Genomic DNA, 20,319 nt, shown 5'->3' on the forward strand with positions numbered 1-20,319 from the left:
TATTAACAATTTTTGACACTATTAACGCAATAATCACCGCGATAGGTGGTAGAGTTATAATACAATAGCCGAAATTGGGAGGCGATGGAGCGACAAAACGGTTAATCATTAGCGACTGACAAAGGCGATAAGCGTGTGTTGCTCGTTCGACATCTCGCGAGAGAAGAAGAAAAAGAAAACAGAGAAGAACAAAAGAAGATCGTAAGAAGGCTCGTCTAACAATCACAACGATCAACAGCGCTGTATCTAGTCGCTACGCAATCGCGACAACGATCTATGCAATTCGAGCACAAGTCGGATTTTGGTTCGACTTCTTAACAAATAGTATATAAAAAAATATATAGTTCCATTTAAAAAACCAAAGGACACTTTAAAATTTCGAAGGCACGTTCACCTAAATAAGATTTATGACTATCACAAGATTCTATCTATCATCTTATCTATCATTTTATCAGAACAACAGTACAACAAGTTAAAGTACCAAAGTTGCGTTATTTGATATTATTTATTTCTATTTCGACATAAATTAGGTGATAAAATATTTTGCTTATCGAATTTCAGATATTAAATGCAAATCAAAGAATTGTCGTTTTAGGTATTACGACGGTTCAATTGAATTTTATCAAATTTATTCATTTTATCGTTACTGATACAGTAATGTCACACGCAACCACGTGCGATCTTAACGTATTTGAGATGTTCACTTCCTTAATATTATGATAATTAATCTAATTATCTTACTTAAATTTTACTATTTTATCTGGAAAACTCCCATATCAAGATTAAATCAAATATAAGTATTATAAGAAAATAAACAAGGAAAAATTATGATATAAAAATTATTCTTGCTTCTATGACGTTCTGATAATTTTCATTTATTACGGACTCTGACATAAAAGTCAACTCCAATTTTTTCCTCAAACCTTTACCTTAAATCATATACCTAAGATGGAATTTGAATCCATCGTAAATACATTTGAATTACAAAATTATACCTCTAGCCTCGAATGTGGTATCCAAATAGCATCCATTCGAATTTCAAAACAGTAAAGTATCTGTCTCACGATATTTAACCTTTTCGCATCTATGGACGAGATATGTATCTCACAGCGCGATATTGTTTATGCAATGCTTTGGACGCTATATCTCGCTTCTGTTTTTATTATGAGACGAGATATCTTTTTCAAAGACTCTGGTACAAAATTAATTTCCCCAACGTCTCAACAGCAAAGAAGCTAACAATACAGGATATAATAAGTTAAGTTAAGTATACAAGATAGTTAATAATATAGAAACATGAAAGTTATACTTCTGTTCTACTTTTCTTCTAAATACATATATATATACGAAGTAACATTCGGTACCAAATACGAAGAAGTAAATATACGAAATATTTCGTCTAAAATGTTATGCGAGCGATATCTTATCAGCAGTACCTACTATTTTTTGAAGATAACGAATAACACTAGTAATACTGTATAATAGGAAATAACAAAATAACATAAATAACGCAAGAAACATTATATACATACTTTTGTAGATGTTTCAGCTTCAAAGAAACTAATTATATACTAATATCAATATGTCTGATTTATAAGTATTTCGCTAATTAATTTTATTCTAATTTTGAGGGCTGTATTTCAAAATAACTGCATGGTTACTAAGAATGGAGCAATAACCCTTTGTACATACTGGCAATTTTTTACCAAACTGAAGAATTTAGTTCCATTTATTAACAAACTGCGAATTTTTATGTATATATGGGAAATTTATATATGCTAGGACGTACGTAATACGTAAAAATATATCCAATAGTCAAAGCATAATACTCGGTATAATATTTGATAGGTGAAGAATGTTTCTGTTTAAATTCTATTTCTGTAATCACATTCACAAAACATTAAATTTGCATAAATATCCGCATTCTAGCTACTACATTTTAAAATCAACAGAGCATATTATCCAGTAATAGCGTGTCCATAGGTGTAAAGAGTTTCAGCAGTGCGGCCCCAAAAAGAGACTCGAGTCAGCCGTTCGAGATAGTGCTATAAATTTCACATGTGAAATATAATTACTAATATTTATTTATCATTAAAAGTTTAAAGTATGTATTTCTTAGATCTACTGCCAGAAGTGCAGAAAACCTCGAACATAAAGTAATAATTATTTTCATTCTGAATTCTTTGTTATTTTATTACATTGTTAAAGAGTTAACAGTGAAAATTCTAATTCCCGAAGCAACTTATGCCCACAACTAACTTAATTTTCTAATTTACGTATTTTCGCCGTTAAAAAGCAACAATTCTTATCATTTACTGTCTATTTTGAAAATGTATATATGTATCGCGTACAGATAAATTTGAGAAACAGACTGACCAGTTTGGAAACAATCGCAATAATAATTAGTCTCTGAGTAGAAAACACACTTATTAACGAATCGTTCCGTCTATGTGCAGTTGCGCAGGAATCTGGTGAGAGAGCGACGACGACGGCGACAACATCGCGCAAGACGGCGTCGTTAAGGGGACAAGAGGAAGTGTCGCTTAGGTGGCTACCAAGCCAATGTAATTATTTCAAGGCCACTGAATACGCGATCGAGCAAACCCCTCGCATCGGATCATACTGCTCCAGTGATCTTGAGGCGTCACTAATCTCCGATCCTTTCTAGGAAGACACATAGAACCGCCTCGTACGCGTTCCCCGTCGATAATCGTTCATGCAAGCACTGGTAGCGACAAGGGTGCGCATCGTCGAGAGGCAGAGTAATACCGATTTGCCTGGGGAGAGAGTAGCAGAGACACGAGACGAGGCAACAGAATGCGATTCGCGTCGGAATGAGGAAGTGCGCTTTCACGCACCGGTTTCGAGGAATTAACCACCCGAAGATCGCCTGGTCGCGTGATCGTCGCGATCGATTGATAAGCTCGCCTAACGGATCTACCCGCACCGACAAGCTATCGATAAGGGCAGAAGAGATAAATTTCTTTAGCTGCCTGAGCTTCCTGTTCGCTCTACTCGCTCTCTTTTACGTTTCGCTGCACCTGATACGACGTGATAAAGATCGGACGAAAATTACGCTACGCTACGGTTCATCTTGAGCGTTTTAACCCTCTATAATGCTGCTATATTTCTTTTTAATTTTATTCTCTTCGCAGATCGTTGTATGCAGCCAAAATCACTATTTAACACTTTCTCATGAGGATCACTCAAGCATATTTATATGCTTGTTTGTATATATCAGTGCTTTATATAAAATCTTGAAAACAACAAATATCTTTCTCTTTCCATGTACGTATACCTCCGTCCATAAGCATTACATAAGACTGTTTATCGAAAATCAGATAAATCTAAGAAAATATTAGGGATTTATTAAAATCTTTATGATAATTAAATCATTTGAAACCGTGGGCTATAAGGATTCTATGAATGTATATGCATATTCTACGTCATAATAGGAATCTCATAAATAATTAAAATAATTTTTATCTATATTTTTTTCATGAACTCTGTACCACTTGATTTTGTCATTTGTATTATCAGATATTTCATTGAATTTGTTGCTCTTCGGTCCTATTTATTTTATAAATGTTTCCATCAAACACACTCAAATTTTTGCAGACTTTACTAAATTTCTTACCTACAGAATTTATTAAAAAACCTCCCAAAATATAAGCTTTATGTTTCAATATATATTTAATTACTAATTAATTACCATTAATATATATAATGCGTGTTATATATAATTAATTATTATTAATATATATTTAATTAATAATTTAATTAATATATTTAATTTACTATTCTTTTGGAATTCTTGCAAATGATTTTCTTTAATTTTTATTGTGTATTGTAAATAGTTGTCTTGTATGAGCACATCACTTCAGTCGATTTATAGTTCCTTTACTAAACTGCTAATTTACTAATATAAGTCAATTATCATGTTTTGTATAAAATTAGAAGATATCCTAATATTCATGAACGTGAATGTACCTGTTATTTTAACAGATTACTTCGCCATTAACGATTTGATTTTGTTAACGTACGAATATATGTATGAATTACACTTTCTTTCTGTTTTTCGATTTTGATTATTATAAATAAGGGTTTGAAGTATGCATAAAATACTAATTGAAAGAAGATTAAAGAATACTAATTTTTTAAGTGCTTTACTATGTTATCGAAGCAAAAATATATATTATTAAATACTGCAATTTTCGCGAAATATAATAATGAAATGTTATTACATTAATTGTGATCGTATGAAGAATATGAATATTTTAAAAAATCTCAACTATTATTTTTAACGATTATTGTAGTATATAACTTCGTTAAATCGTCGAGCACAGTATCAACTTCTAAAATACGTTAAATACGTCTAAACTTATAGTTACAAATTACAAACCCTAGTATGCTTGGTTGAATTTCCACGAGACAGTAATTAAAGGGCAAAATTTCTATCTCGCTGTCTTGCTAAGAGATAATTACACGACTGACCTATTTTTCAGTCGTCATCGTTTAATGTTTCGATATAGCTTTCTTTCGATTATCAAGATAATTTATTCTTCGTTGCTTTTTACTCATATAATAATTTCAGGAAATTAAAGAATAGCTTTAATAATATCTTTATACAATCTATACATGTATGTATATCATGCTTTTAATTTATTATTGTACTAGAATTATCAGAGACATATTTTACCTTTAAGATTAATATTTTATTTTGAACACGTATAATAGAATTTTTGTTAGGAGAAATTGTTTTTATGAAATTATGCGTGCGTAAGTAGGGAAATTACATAATGCAACTTTCCCATTATATAAAATTTTATGCAATAATAATTTAATATAGCAAATGAAAATATTTTGGTGAACTATTCCGAAATTAGTAATGAAGAGAGAGATATTTTCGTCTTGCATTGTAGACGTACAATGGAGATACTTTTTGAAAAAGAGCGTACGGATCTATAATAAATATTTATATAGAGCGCATTTGCTAATTAAATAGTTGGATTATCACGAAGTTTTCTTGTGTCTTGCAAATACAATTAGAACATTTTCAAAGCCATTATAATTATCAAATCAAATATATTTAATATTAAAAAATTGAAATTAAAACTTATTATAAGCAATTTATTCAACTCGCTATTTTATCTTGTGGATTCCGTTTACAGAAGACTTCTCAATTGTATATGTTCCATGAATAATATTCTGCAATTCAATATACGTAATACTAGTTAAAAATAATAATTAGAATTATGTACTTTTTCCTCACTTCTAGATATTTTAATATCAATCCTATCTCTTTCGTAATAAACACAAGCGTATACCTATTTCGAGATAGACAAGCTGAAATGAAACGTCATATTTAACACTGTAAATTACAACAGGAAAATGCTAGGTCAAACACTAAGATATATTTGCATCGACTCGTAGACGTAAACTATTATACAACCTGTAAAAAGATTCGATCCAACGAGTTAAATTCTCAAAAAAAAAAAAAAAAAAAAAAGAAAGGAAAACGAAAGGAGAAAGAGCGAAAAACGGAAAAATGTCGGAGGACATAAAAACGCTCCCGCCGGTGAAACAGTAAATCCATCTGTAACCATCGAGACCGAACTACGGGTAGGATCATCCATTAACCTTTGTTGCTACGACCCGTCAAAGTCCTCGAACGTGAGATTTTACACAGGGATGACTGTTCCGGGGACCATTTTAGCGGCCCGGTCGAGTGAGGAATGGCAAGATACGGTTCCCGTCATTGATGCGTGCCAATCACGGAAACCGGCTGCAGCACGGTCGTCAGCGGTGAAATTACGACGTCGAAAAAAAATACGCATGTATACATACGCAGATACACAATACACGCGTACAGAAGGGGGAGGACGGGGATGGAAACTGTCAGGGGTTACCACCGCGACAGTCGCATCAAACAAATGACCCTCCTCAATTTGGCACATTCAGTGTATAGCTTGTTGCGTTTCCATTCATTCCGCGATACCTCATCACAACGTCAGGTTATATACTCCTTTTCTTTTATTCTCTATCCCTACTCTCTTAGACGATTCTCTTACTTTTACTGATACTGTTTCTTTTCACTTGCTTTGTTTATATAATGCAAGTTTTCTTTTCTTATATTATTTCCTCATGTTCTCTTTCTCATTTCTTTTCATTCCAATTGCGTTTGAATTCTATAGCTATGTAAATACGTACGTACATATATACGTCTTATATTTATTTCTAAAACCTTTTACATCTGTTATATAGATTTCCCGGACTTTTGAAAAGTATCCTTTTCTTTATATTTTTCTAATTTTTTATCTCAGCTTACATTTTTTACCTGATGGGTTCTCTTATACATACAAGTATATATATATATATTTAGTAATTAATAGTATTAGTAAATGAGCAAATTACAGGTTATAGAATAGTGATTTTCTTTTTTTTCATCTTATTATTTTTCATTCAAGAAGATGATTAGGTATCTTGTAATACATAAAATTTACTTATCATATTTCATTCGCATTATTACTAAATTTTTATGTGTTTTATAAAATTATTTTTTAATACTGGTAATTTGTAATCAGTTGATTTATACAATTTTTACTAGTAATATTAGTTTACTTGTGTAAGATGATTCAAATCTCAATTACTTTCCCTTTCCTTTCTTTCCTTCCCTATTACCCAGACGAAGATCACAAGGAAAAATACTCCGTTATGTTTCCTTTAAGTATAATTAAATAATTACATAATAAAAATTATGTTTTACAAAAGAGCAATTTTAAGATTCAATATATTGTTAATCAGTCACATATTACTAAACTTATCTTTTGGTTTGATTTTTAGATTAAATATCTATCAATCGTGTCACTCCTCTAAACTCAATAGTTTAAGACTGTTGATTACTGTAATATTAGATATGATTTAGATTTTGACACTTATTACTGAATTTTAGAAGTCTTATGTTTTTGAACTTAAAAAGTTGTTCCATTTTCTATTACATATGTCATATTAAAATATTATCATCTAAGCAATAAATGGTATCAAAATCAGGAAGTTAATATTTTCATGATTTTCTTCTTTATTTCTTTTACCATTTTTTATACCTTCCTTTATATTCTTCACCTCTTTTTTTATATCCAAGATATACATATACTACTAAAATCCATCTTTTTCTACACCATTAATTATTTTCCTCACCTGTGACCTTCTCACTACATCTTCCATTATATCCCATTTTATCTTTTTATTTTTTTCAAGCACTCACTTTATATTTCTATCTCGTAATTTTTCTGATTTCTAACCCCCATGCACACACAAGCACATACAAATGCAATAATATTCTCATTCTTTAACCACCTACACATTTATTCGCAAGATTTACGCTCACGCGGGTATTCGTCACGTTGATTATGCGCACACACGCGACACGGAACATGCTTTTCATCCGTTTTCCACAAACCCCCGGTGGACTCGTTACTAACCTATGTACGAGAACGCTTTTCCCACTTATTACGTCTGTCCGCTCATTTATGCTCATTGTGCGTACAAACGCACAGGGGACACGCATTTCACCCCACATATCCTACCACATCGTTTGTTTATATCTTTCATTCACGACACACGAGGAAACATTTACTCTCCGCGGTTCGTCTGTATCGCGTACAAGCGTGCCAATATTATCTCTTCCTTTCTCTGACGTTTTATTTGTCGACGAATTTATTATTTACATGTTTGTATGAATATTCATATTCGTTCGTTTTATTCTTCCGTTCATATTTATTTACGTCGTATCAGTTGTATTTACACGATTATTAACGACGATTGCTATAGAGAAAAGTGATCCATGAAATATTTACAATGTGTCAAAGAATCTTTTAAAGATTATAGCATTCGTGATGATTTATTGTAGCTTAAATTGTCTATAGTTTTACAGAATTCTTTATTCTCGAATTTTTTGTTTAATTTGCATGAAATACATTATGTACATCTTTATAAATGACATCCTTTTCTAAAATTATTCTCTAAAATAACACACAAAAATTATTAAGAAAGATTGAAATTATTAAACATTTACTTATCATATATACTTTTATGTTAGTTATATTATACTTTTATTTACAATTTATTGTTATGAATGCTCTAGACAGTTTATTATTTAATAAATTAGGTATACGAATTTGATTTTCGCTATGAAACAAATATTTCTACAGGGTGACCCATATTTAGAAGTTCCATAATTTTTTTTCTATTATATATTTAAAAATTTTGTTTTCAAATTATTAAAATTTGCTTTTTGGAAATTTATAATGAATAAATGCACAACGGAGCAACGAGTAATAATAATTGAATAATTGAATCGCTTAATTTCACGACCTTTCAATTTCAACTGGTCTTCCCGGTCTACGCTTGATTTTTTGCTGTGCAGATATTTGAAGGATCAAATGTATATTAATAAGCTCCGAACAATACAGCGGATAAAGAATAATATCGAGCAAGAAATTCAAGCTTTGAAGCCGAAAATATTAACAGCTGTGATGTATAACATAGTGGAAAGAGCCAACGCTTGTGAAGCGGAAAACGGTATCACGTATCACTGATGCGGCATTATTGTCCGTTTCTGAATTAAAAAAATTTCCATTTCATGTATTTTATAGTAAAAAATATTATTAACAAATATTATTATTAATAACAGGGAAGTGATCTCTGGCCCACCCCGTATATAGGTACATATACTTTTATTGAATATCTACCTTATGCTGAATCTTTTAAATTATCATTATTTCATTATTTTAACATACAATACGAATCATATATTTATAATGATTCTTTTTATTACTGCTATAAAACAAATCTCTGTTGCACTAAGTAGTGTTTAGTACTAAATAGATATTATGACAAGTTATCGCTAGATGTAGAATGATATGAATGATTGTTTAATGATTATACATGTATCTCAAGATATTCTACATCTATTACCTAAGAGTTAATTTTATATTTTACAGCTATTATAAAATATAGCAGGAATCATCATAGTGGTTCGACAAACTCGTTTGAAAATGTAATAGACTTATAATGGATAAATCGAACGTACATTAGCAGAAGTATCAACATTATTTCAATTTTGAACAATTTTGAATTTGCCATTTTTATTGCCTCTACGATATGACATGACATATACATAATGTATACTATACGTTCATTCACATTTTATTATTAATACCTACATACAGCACTAAATACCATCAAATCATGAATATTTTCGACACAAAACTTATTAAGAAAAGATTTAAATCATTTTTAGCTGCGTAAATACCATAATATAATAAATAGAAAATATGCAAGAAGGGAAATAAATAAAATAAAATGCACTTTATCACCTTTGAATTTACAATATTATTTTACTTAAACAATATACATGCTACCTTAACTTGTTCGATTATAAGCAACCACATTCCATTTCCTAAATCCGTCAATATATTGTCATGTAACAACGCATATGGATATATGTATATTGCTTAATATAGCTGACACATAATGAGAATGCAGTACCAGCAAAAATGAATAGATGTAGTATCTATTCATTTTTTATTTTACTATATTTTACTATATTTATTTTACTATATTTGACTATTTTTATTTTACCATATTTGCATATTGCAATGTGTAATGTTTCAGCGTTATTCGTAGAAATTACTTTCCTTCATATTTTGGGTAGATATTATTATGTTAAAAAGCTTTAGAAATTATACTATAAATATAAATAACAAGCTCTAATCAGTTTCTTATATTTTCTATAACTTATTTGTGTCTTCATATATTCCATACGCATATGTATATCATAATCATTTAGCAACAAGTTTCTGTTGGCAAATAAAACAAATAAATAAATAAATGCAAAAAGAACGATATAATCCCTAAAATTATTCTTTTAACACGTAACTCGTAAATTCCAAAATGTGTTTTTTAAAAGTTAACCCATCATGAAAAGATACATAACATAATTCAAACACGTCCCCAAACTACATCTCAAATTATACGAAGGTGATATTTTCTGTATGCTACCGAAATGTGTACTTTCCAGTATTACACCATGATTATATATTGCTAGTCCGCAGGAGCAACAGGAACATCCGGCCGCGACAAGGCTTTGTGTGTTGGCGTTCACGGGAATTGAGAGGGTGGAATGTATGTAGGTACAGGCTCGCGCATCGAAAACACCGAGGTGAAGTGAGCTGCTCGTCGACACCGGCGGTATATACACTTATTTAACGCGTAAACACTCAGGGGGGTTGCCAGAGGAGCAACAAGTGCCCACCGGTGTACCCAGCAGCTCTCGGTTTGCACCACACGGATACAGTCCCGCCCCACACTCACACCTGACCGTCAAGATGAACGTGCGTTGATACTTTATATGGGTCCGAGGTCCCTCAATAGAATAGGGGAAAGAAGACGGATCGGAAAAGTAGTTAGAATAATAAGAAATTTTTGGATCCGAAGATAATAGAGGTAATCGAGAATAAGTATAGACCAGATAGGATGATTACTATTGTAACAGCAGAAGTTATTTTATATGAAATATAATAGCTCACGAAGATATTGGAACACTTGTAGAAATCTTTTATGAATACATCATTTATGTTATACGAAATATTTTGACATTTTATTAGCACTACTATAAGACACGACTATCATGATTATATTAATAAAGTTTGATACAAATTTGGAAAAAATATATGGAAATTACAAGATATTTAGTATAAGTATATAGTGTATAACTAGGGGTAAAAAAGGACTTAAACATTCAATTATCCATTATATTAGTAAACATTGATAATTAATAAGAGCATATCTTTCATACTTGTTTATATGTTTAAGATGGTTATTCATGCTGCATACTATGCTTTTATTAAATATATGTATGTGTTTGTAGTATATATATCTTATATCTTCTATATATTTTTTTCAGACTGATTTCAAAATTTATCATTATAACCATGATACTTGTCTCATTACAGTTTCAACGAAATTTGAAAATGTTTTTGTATAACATATACTATATACGGAAATTTTCTACTTTTCTACGTAGAATTTTAGAATTTTCTACGTAGAAAAGGACAACGCAAGTTAGAAAGAATGAAGGATTGAGAATCTAACCGTTCGGCAAGCATTAAAGCTATAAATTGAAACCTTTACCTAAAAGATCAAAATTTTTTATTTATGATCAGTGAAATCTTTCCAACGTGTTTGTTACATTTTTCTGATTAAAATGAGACCACACGCGATATAATTTGAAGCATATTTGCTTACTTAATAAATGATAATTAAATAAGTGATAATAAATATCAATAAGTAAATATAATCCAAAGTATTTCGTGGTTGGTCTCATTTTAATCAAAAAGATCTTACAAATACGTTAGTAAAGGTCTAATTTAAAACAAGGTCAAAAATAAAAAAGTTTCATTTTTATGTTAGTACCTACATAATCGTCTCAACGATGCGTCGTCCCGCTGATTTGATGGGACCCTCCCCGCAGTTCTTTTTTGGCAATTATCGGATGTTTCTTATAAATAAAAGTTGGAAAATGCTTGAAAAAATTTTGAATATAAAATCTAAATGAAAAATTACACATATCGATAATTCCTTTATATTTTCTTCAAACTTAAGAAATTTTGTAAACAGAGAAATATGCGATTAAAGATGACCCAAAGAATGCAGCAGGGTTAAGTTTGGATTGGGTTCATTATATGGACTGAGAGTTATCTGACTGGTCTATTTGATATAAAATTCTAAAATTGTGAATGAGGAAGCTTATAAATTCGAATTTGTAATTTATCAATTCACTAATATTACTAATTGGCAAGAGTGTCCTAGAATCATAAATGTATTAACTTTTAATTTCTTCATTTTTTTCTCTTTCCTGATTAAGGAAGAAATTAAAATACCAAATATTTGAAGTTTAAAAGCATTCAGCTATCACAAACTAGATTTTTTATAGTGTGACATTTTTCTAAATTATGTATGATCGTTTTACTTAATTCTCATTTAAGGAAATGATATTTTATAATAACAAAAGTGCGATATATAAATGACAACGGATATAGTGAAATAGAAGAATAGAAATTTACAGAATTAGGTGAAGTTGTAATAAGTTAAAAGTATCTTATTACGTAATATAGTGACTTTGTTTATTCGATAGATGGATTTATTTACAATGATTGAAACAGGAAACTATGCTATTTCTTAATGTAGTATTGTAATACAACTAAAAATCTAAATTTGTGCAACTAGTCAATTTCTGAGTGACAACTCACAACTAACAACTCGCAACTCACTCGCAAACAACTAACGACTAACTCGCAACTCTCTCGCAACTCAATTGCCTTTCTCCGCCAAAACTCTTTATCACAGTTTTCGTACTCCCACCACACGTACGTGTTCCGTAGCCGTCCATGACTAATGATGGTCACGTACGCCTTTTCCAAGTAACTACTTTTCTGAAGGTCCGCGGACATATTGATGGGCCAGATGGCCCATTGGAATTTCCCGTCCCCTCTGGTCTGTCAGCAATTTCACTTTCTATGTGCACTGTATTTCATCGGATTTTTCTTAAATAATCATTCCATGATACTGCAGTAATAAAAGCGACAATTTTTAACTATTCTGTAAATTTAATGAAATTGTACGGTTTCGAAAAAAATGTATTTTCATGTCTTTTATTAAAGTAAATTTACAATAATTTTGAAACTCAATCAGAATAATCAAAAGCAGCAGTACTAAACTGAAATCTTTTAAAATCTTATCTAAATTCTTATTAAAAATCTTATTAAAAATGTATTATTTTCAATTATTATTAATTTTTCCGAGAATATATTTTATTATAATAACGTCGGGGTTCATTATCAACTTTGAAATTCACAAAAAATCAATTTTTTATTTTTATTATTCTGCGAGAAAGGGAAACAAATTTCGCAAAAAAAGATCAATAATTCCAACGAAAAATAATGGTACGTATCATCCAGTTTCGTGACAGGTGATCGCTATATAAATCTAACAACAAGGTACCGTCTGTTACTAATTACACACAATTAAACTAATCTTGCCTTAGCCTTTTCCTCTATTCGTTTTCCCAGTATATGGGAGATGGAGTGCAAAAACGCGTCGCGCAAGCTTGCGTGCTGTTAAACGCGGATCGCTGTTCAGAGCAGAGATGCCGTTAAACGCAGTTGAATCGCCATGAAAGGATTCTCTTCCTGATCTTGGCAAAAAGCCGCGTTTTAAGACTGCTAACCGGACAAGTGGACACGCAAGGACCGACTATACACTGGCCATGCCAGCGGAGTACTTTTGCGGAGCGGAGATACGAGATTCTAGTGGACAGAAGACGATTCAGAACTTCCCTTTCTACGGCGTTTATACGGAAAGAAAGCATCCACCACAGTTTGAAACTTGCGATACATATAAACTTGCATTCTATTCTGCACGAGTAATTCTTCTGATATCATCGTTGCTTTTTTATTATGCTTTCATCTTGTTGACAAATAGCAAGAAACTGTTGCAGCGGAAATTGATTAAGAAAATTTATGGAGGATTTGGAGATGAAATTTATGTTAGTAGTCTTGGAAAAATATCTGATAAAGATGTTGCTGTCATTTATACTTATGATTCGATATAATTGGATATAATTCGATTTTGGATATAACATTATAAAGTACTTAATTATATTTTACTACCAAGAAAAGTTTCCTTTTATAAATAATTATGAATAAAAATATTTTAGTTTCCATACACATTACACAAGTTATTAGCAAATATAAATCAATAATTGTTTCTATCATTTTTCGGGCGTTTCTTTATTCAATAGTGTTGTACAAGAAATTTTTGTTTTCTCAATTTCTCAATTTCTTGATATTAAATTAAAACGAGTTGTTACTGAAGGAATAATAAGTTTGATCAAATAGCTAACTTTTATCAAGTCAGTATTATAATTTTGCCATGGATCCAGCTACTATTGTGTATCTAAATATCAAAATATTCATTAAAACGTTCTTAAATCTGCATATTTTCGAAGATCACTCAGGCTCGATAATTTTAATTCTAAAGAGAAAAATTTGAGAATTGATTTAGTATAAAGAAACTTTAGGTTTAATTACTTCTAAAATACATTGTTATTAGAATTGTATTACGTTCATTGAAAAATTCGTAGCGTTTCCAACAATTAATATTAAATTTTATTGCATGTTTGGTAAAGCTGCAAGAAGGCTATTTATTATAAATCTTTGTCAAATAATAAAATGCTAAATTCGGTCAAGTAATACTCCTAATTGGACGTTAAATAATATAATTAACGAGAAACATCCAAAAATTTACAATAAAAACATTTATTTTCATCTTTTAAGAAAGCGATCTTAGATTGAAAAATATCGAACCTCTGCTGGAACATACTGTTTCATTGTATTTGCATCATTCAACCAATATTTACTTTGTACAAAATACTTTCAACCGAATACAACCAAGTTTACCTATGAGTATTAATTTATGTATATAATAGATGGTAAACTAATACATAGCAAAAATGTACCGGACATTTTAAAAAATTATGAAATTTGTTAAACTTACCAATAAACAACATAAAGCAATAATTATCTTAACATATATTAATTACGAATTTGTCGAAAATTTCTACAAACTTTCTGAATATTTCATGGAAGTATTTCATTCCGTTGAGCTGACTGTGGAAATGACTTCTAATGACTGACTTTTAATTTTTTTTATTAGATTTGCTTAGGATGCACGATGATTAGATAGTATCAGAAACGTTAATTTGCAATTAACGACAGTCTAAGTGCTGCGAACTCCTTTCTACGTACTCTTAGAGCTTCTTTTACTGATAAGGAAATATATGTTAACTGCTCCAAAGCAAGGATCGAAAGAGTTATGAAACTTTCTAATAGGTTCTATTTAATACATGGATCGTGGAACTTTTTTTAGAAAACTGTTCACATCGTAAGTTCCGATGAGAACAGATAAAGAAAAGTTCTTGAATATAAAATTTTTATTTTGCAAAGAACTCATAAGATATAAAAATAAACATTTTTCTACAACAGAAATAAATATTTCACTCATCAATATTAAAAGAATTCTCAATTATTATAACAAAAAATGAATACCATTCAATGAATAGTAACTACTACGAAATTAAATAATTATTTTAGTTAAATTGATATTATGAATATGTTATTTATTTGCAATATTTACATAGATATTTCACAGTCTAAAGCTTGTTTGTTTCTTTTTTAAATAAACTGTTAGGATGACGAGCACGTTACTGAATACATATGTGATATTTATATATTGTATATATTATCTATATGTTGTATTATGAAATTGCCATATATTTCAATTTATTTAAATTATAAAAAGATGACATCCAGGTGTTATTCTTGACGTTCTCTTTTCTGTTCAATAGTTCTTATGAAAAATTATTTATGTTATTATTCTCATGTTTTTTATTCAATAAACATACGAATAATATGATATTATATCCTTAAGTGAAAGTAGTACTTAATAATTTGATACTTTTATTCATCTTATGGTACCTTTCTTAATACATGAATTCTAATATAACTTGTTTCCATGGAACTTTTATTACACAGAGTGTAAAATATCTGTTTCACCTGAGAACACCTTTCAAAGAAGTTCTTAAGGATAGTATTTCTTTCCATAAAAATCGTACAGAAAGAGATATTTTCTTAAACGAAACACAAGTTCGAACAGAATTTAAAAAATAATAAAAGATAATTGTTTAATTCTATTCCCGCTCTAAAGAGTGGCAAGTACCGTTACAAATCGGTTTCAAATTACGTTTTGGAAATATGGAGTTTATAATACTGCGATATGTTTACTTCGGTTTTTATAATACTCGTACATATTTAAGCGTCCCATATTTGAGAGATGAATTTAAAGGGTAAAAATGCATTCAATGTATATAATATGCAAAAATATACAAAATATCCAAAGTATAGTATTTGTTATAACATTACATGGGCGAAACAAATCTCTATTTGCGTTTCATTTTTTCAGATGTTTTTATAAAAATATAAATTTGCATAAACATCTGAAATTCACTAATGGCAGTCGCCCCCTAATATTCTACAATCTTTACTTAAAAATAGTCTTCTGCATGATCATATTATGAGCCTTGCCAACTTTAAATAGAGAGTTTACGTGTTACTTTATGTGTTTAGAAACGGAACAGTACCAATAATTAGATTTTTTTTATTTGGTAGTTTATTTACAATCAATTCTCCTTGAGAATTTTAAGTAACTTCATTTGGCGTGGTACAGTAACTTGGATTAATAATAATTTATATTGTGTTGATTCTAAATTTAATGCTTCAATCTAAAGGGTATTCAATAATTAGATGAACGCAATGCGAACGCCTCGTAATAGATAGTAGAAGGGACAAAAGATTTATCATTCATATAATCCAAAGAATCGATTTCTAAACGGACATCGTTTAAATATTTACGGAGACTTAAAGTTCCGCCTCAACAGTTTCTTTTGATAAGAGTGAAACTTTCGGAATATTTACGATTACGGCAATTTCGTACTTATGTAAAAGCTGTTTGAGTTATCGCGTTTCCATTAAAAACTGAAATTGCGAAGCCTGGCTGGTCGTTCTAAAAGCGGTACAGTTTCTTTTTATTCCCGAAGCTAAGAACTGGAATGAAATTCGTTTGAACGAAGTTTAAATTACCCCTTTAGTCCATCCGATCCTCGACCGCGGCAGTCCTACCTTCACACTAATTGACTTAATTTCTGCACTGATTACGAAGGTTATTTGCAGCTGCTTTAAACGCTGTAGAATTGGATCTGTATCTTTTCGAACGATTCATCCGCGGCCCCATGAAATACCAAATATCTTTGATAGAATTACTCTCGTGCCGATACCAGTTTCTCGTTGCTTTCTATTTTAAAAGGTACTAATGCGAATTAATTCTGTCAGAGGCAAGATTGCAGTTTTATTCACAACTCCATGGCCAGATAAATGAATCTATATTAGAACGTAGTTCTGAATCTTTTCTTCAAAATTGTATTAATTGTATTTTGAAACAAGCGAAAACATCTTACAATATAATTGGTGAAACGAAGGATAATGGAAGAATAAATTTTGCATTGATTAGATAGTCAATTGACAAATATGGTTGTAAAGGTAATCTGATGCTTCTGGTGCACACTTTAATCAAACCTAATGTAATTTTGACGTTTTAGTTTATGCCTCTGTTTCGCTATAATTTATATTTAATATCATATTTTTATATACTATTATTAAGATCTTTATTGGCATTGGCTTGATAGAATGTAATTTAATTATAAAATTACAGATAGGGAGATTCTAAACGATTTTATAAAAACTGTAGTACAGAATATTATAATACAATTTTTTTAATTTTTTTTTTAAGAATTTATTTTTAAAATTTAATATTCGAAACGAGCAAGAAATAAGTGCCCAAACTTTGATACCGTATTCTATTGTTCCTAATGCTGGAAAAAGATCATATACACAGAGATCCGAAAACTCTTCCTCCTCGATATAGAGACACACTTTGTTTACATCGAAACTTTGCCAGAATAGCTGTCAGGTGTACAATTTCAAACACTGTTATCATTTCTTCTGCTAGAAGTAAATATGTTAGAGCAAGATATATTAACATTGAAGGCAGCGTGTTTCATAGCATATCAGTACGTATCTGAAGGTTTCGTAGTGAAAACAGTGCTATCAGAATGATATATCCTAATTTCAAGTAAGCAGATATTCACTTTACGTGTGGGTGAGCTAACCAGAACGCCAGAAAAGCTTAGAATTTCTATTAGCAAACATTTATTGCTAAAAATACTTTTACTTCGATGCATCGTAAACTCGGAGAGTCTAGACATTCCTTGCTTATTACATTTAACCGAGGACCAGACAAACGTGTTCGAACAACTGAAGTTGAAAATCAGGTACTTGGACGCGTCGAAAAAATCCAAAACTAAGCGCAAGACAGATAACATTGGATATGCAAAATGTTTCTCGTGAAAATATGCGGCAAATTTGATGAGAAAATCTGTTGGATCCGCGTAATATGCAGCAAGTATAAGAACTTCTGCCACTGGAGTATCAACCACGAGTAATCTTTTGTCAATGCTACGTGTAATAGTACATTAGTTTAGGATATTTCGAAATATTTGCATATACTTTTCACGGATGAGGCAAAATTTATGCAAGACGCTATTGTCAATTTTCATAAGAAACATCTATGGATGAATGAAAATCCACATGTCATTCGTCAATCTAGAAAGCAATAACTAAAGCATGGGCTGATTATTGAAGACTTTTTTATTGCAGCATCTTTTCTTTTGTTTATATTTAATGGTGCAATTTACACACAATATAGATTTTTATTTGTGGAGACTTCTTAAAGATTTAGTTTATGATCATAACCCTATTGATAGTCTGGAAACACTCAAAAAACGGGATTATTGTTGCACGTGAAAAAATTCGGAATACATCAGAAATCTTTGAACGTTTTCGACAGTTTGAAACGTCTATGCGGAATATGCATTGTTATAGAAGGAAATCATTTTCAGCAATTAAGCAAGTTCTAAACATTTCTACAAATACTCTACTATAATCGAAGCGTCTATGTCTCGGGAAAGAAGAATTTCTCGGACCTCTGTTTATATGATCTTTTTTCATCGTTAGGTAGATACCAAAGTTTGGCCACCTATTTTATTGTCACCTTGTGAATACAAGATGAACAACGTAACTTGATCACTTGAATACTTCAATTGTTTTTGATGATAGGAAAAAATATCGGAGGAAAACGATATTACGATATTCGATATTACGAAGAATAAAAGATTTTTCTCAAGATTATCGATGTTTTTTAAAGTGAAAGTACATGTAATTGTTGTGCCATTATTTTTATGTTCGATGAAAATTAAGAGTATTTCCATTCTTTCTTACTGTGATAATTCATGATCACAAGTGCGTTCTTGAAATCTCGTAATAATACTGAATTATGTCTTTCACAACCATAATACTATGTAATAGCGGATATGAAATGTTTCAATGTTCATAAACAATATGCAAAAGGTTATACCACTTTAATCATAAAGTAACGTCGTGTTTATGTACGAGTATTTTACTAAATGTGTTTCGCTCATATTCCTTAAAAAATCTCTAAATTTTTTGTACTCAAGCTCACACGGAGGTCATGGTACATATTATAGGTCATTGGTTTGGTCTTGACGTTAGCTATCTCGCCACGATGATAAAATTATGCACTCTCATTTAAAAAAAAAAAAAAAACATTTCCCGTCATTTGTTGAAGTTAGTAATATATTTAAAGCGATTTCTATTCACTTATCAATATCTATGTTAATAGATATCATTTATCGACGTGATAATCGCTTATAAATATCGCTATGTTAATCGATGATGTTTATCTGTTTGTGTTAAGAAGAGTCTACTTTATCTGCTTTCTAATTTAGGAACTAATAAATTTAGAGATTAAAAGATTCTCAAACAATAGGCATTTTTATAAAGTTTAATAATCGTAAACATTAATTTTACATATCTGTATATTAGCGTTTAAAAATCGATTTTACCATCTGATAACATTCTATTTTAAAAATCATAAACAATGATCATTGTAGATGCTTTTGTTCATGACTCTATAATTAAACTACATTGATTCTTCATATGAAAGAAAGCTAACAAAACAGTCTTCTATAATATCTCCGATATTTTACCTGCCCGTCAATTAATCATTGATTCATTAACGGTCAACATATTTTCAATTAGTTTACATAATTAGTAAATTGTGTTTTTTAATAGTTGTTTTTTAACAGTGTTCGATTATTCAAATAGAAATAGAAAAAAATTGCGTCTATTTGTCACTATTTCTTCTTTCAGTTTAAAGAATTTGAAATATTTATAACACTGTGATAAATTATTTTCATTTTTAAATCGTGGACAACTTTTTTATCTTCTAATGTCTGTAATTTATATAACTTCTATAAAGTCTATAGTATTTTAATACATTTTTTAGATCTTAATAAAACAATATACCTACATATTACTTTATTTACATCGCCCAATAACGCTGTATTTACGCAACATTCATCTAATTTCTATTGCTCGATCCTTAATGGGTTAAACGGCGTTAATAGTGAATCTTTCGTTGAACGGGGGGAACAAATCGGTGGCAAGAGGCAACGAATCATTTTAATCTCTGACGATAGAATCTCTCGTGAGGAAGTTTAAATTACGT

The 20,319-nt window shown here is 30.3% G+C and overlaps 1 protein-coding gene across 1 annotated transcript in view; it reads right to left on the reverse strand.

Moving 5' to 3' along the window:
* LOC122569522 (forkhead box protein O) overlaps nt 1-20,319 on the reverse strand; it is a 299,531-nt gene that overhangs the window by 43,292 nt on the left and 235,920 nt on the right. The window lies entirely within an intron of this gene.

This window comes from Bombus pyrosoma, linkage group LG7 (assembly GCF_014825855.1).
Source record: "Bombus pyrosoma isolate SC7728 linkage group LG7, ASM1482585v1, whole genome shotgun sequence".
NCBI lineage: Eukaryota > Metazoa > Arthropoda > Insecta > Hymenoptera > Apidae > Bombus > Bombus pyrosoma.